The sequence below is a fragment of the Cynara cardunculus genome (genome assembly GCF_001531365.2).
Source record: "Cynara cardunculus var. scolymus isolate 2C chromosome LG 2, CcrdV1, whole genome shotgun sequence".
Classification (NCBI taxonomy): domain Eukaryota; kingdom Viridiplantae; phylum Streptophyta; class Magnoliopsida; order Asterales; family Asteraceae; genus Cynara; species Cynara cardunculus.
In genome coordinates, this window is record NC_037529.1 from 13,957,673 (window position 1) to 13,959,646 (window position 1,974).

Sequence of the window (1,974 nt, forward strand, 5' to 3'; positions counted from 1 at the left end):
TATATATATATATATATATATATATATATATATATATATAGATAGGAGCGATCAAATGAAAACCGCCTCCATTTGTGTAAACCATGTAAACCAATCTCATTCATCCATTTTCTTGATCAATGGTCAAGATTAGTTTAATTTATTTTAAGAAATTAAAAAAAATATATTAAAATTTTATTTTTATATTAGCAATAAGGGAAAAATGGTAAACAAAATTACATCTTTCTCTAACCTCCTAATTTTATTTTTATAAAGTAATATATTATTTTTACGTTAACATTTTTTAAAATAACATCCATCAATAAAATATATCAAAAATATAAATAAAACACACCATAGTCAATTATATATAATGAATCGTTTCAAAAGAAATAAACAAAAAATTGAATTTAATTATATGAACGAAATGGTTTCAAAATTTCATCAACAAACTAATCAACGTATTACTGATCATATTTCTTAATTTTCATTTTACTGGTAGATGGATCCGTTACATTAATGAATTTTTTTCATTGTTTATCGAGTTCATAAAATTTTATGATAAAACATGAAATAGTTTCATTGTCTTCATTGTTTACCGAGTTCATAAAATTTTATGATAAAACATGAAATTTTACTCATGGTTTGATGAGTCATTTATTATTTCATGATATTGATAATAAACTTTATTCACTTTTCGCTAATGCATCAGACTTTTTATTCCTTATTCTGAAATTGTTTCAATGTCCTTCATACACCCATGTAAATATGCACCCTATTCATTATGCAATTATTTCAAGAAACACCGGTTTCATCATGTATCCATTTCATCATGCAATTATTTTATGACGAACCGCCTACATTATGCACCCGTTTCATTTTTCCATTTCATCTACTAAATGGATCAACTACACCATCACTGAAACGAGGTTTACCATGAAAGCAATTCATTACTCATTGTTCAATTACGCCATGAACCAGTTTCACCTTCATGAAACCTGTTTTATGTAAATTAATTTTCTTATTTCACTTCTGATTTGATGAATTCATTCGTATAAGCCTTACACTCTTCAAGATTCTGGAGCAGATTACAATCTTCAAGATTCTGGAGCAGATTAATCATGTACCTGTTTCATCATGCAATTATTTCATGACGAACCAAATACATTATGCACCCGTTTTATTTTCCATTTCACCTACTAAATGGATCAACTACACCATCAATGAAATGGGGTTCACCATGAAACCAGTTCAATACTCATTATTCAATTACGACATGAACCAGTTTCACCTTCATGAAACCTGTTTCATGTACATTAATTTTTTTTTATTTCAATCCTGATTTGATGAATTCATTCCATTATGCCTTACTGTTGGTCCCGTAAGGGTCTACAAAAAGAGAAACCGTTTGTAGAAGGGGGGGGGGGGAATGAATACAAACACAATATTTTCAAATTTAAAATATATATTGATAGAGAAGATCAATACATATTTTACAAGATTGTTTGCGGAAAGATAAGGTAATAAAAAACCTATCTAAACAATCTTTAGTTACACACAAAGCTTTAGCAATTACAAGAAAAGAGGTTTCTAAGATAAAGATCCTTTACTTAAGCTAGAAGATGCTTGAAGTAAGAATTATGTTAGAGAGAGAGATGCGCGCTCTCTGCATGGGGAAAAAAAACTTCTATTTATACCAAGTGCATTAAATGTCCATTTAATACAATATGGTAGGTTTAGAGTGCGTGTCAAGCCTTAAGAGGAAGGCTTGTCCTTTGCTACAGTGAATAGTACAAAAGCACGATTCATGAGCAAACATCCTTACCTAAAGTTGGTGGACAAAGAGTCGACTAGTCGGCTCCGTACAGTACTAACTTTTGTAAGGATATGGGTTTTTTCCTTTGTGTGCATAAGGACAAGACAACAACAATCGTGCTAAGCAAGCTTCCTTTGATCGCTGAATGCTGGAATGACCTGAAGGTCTCATCATCATTC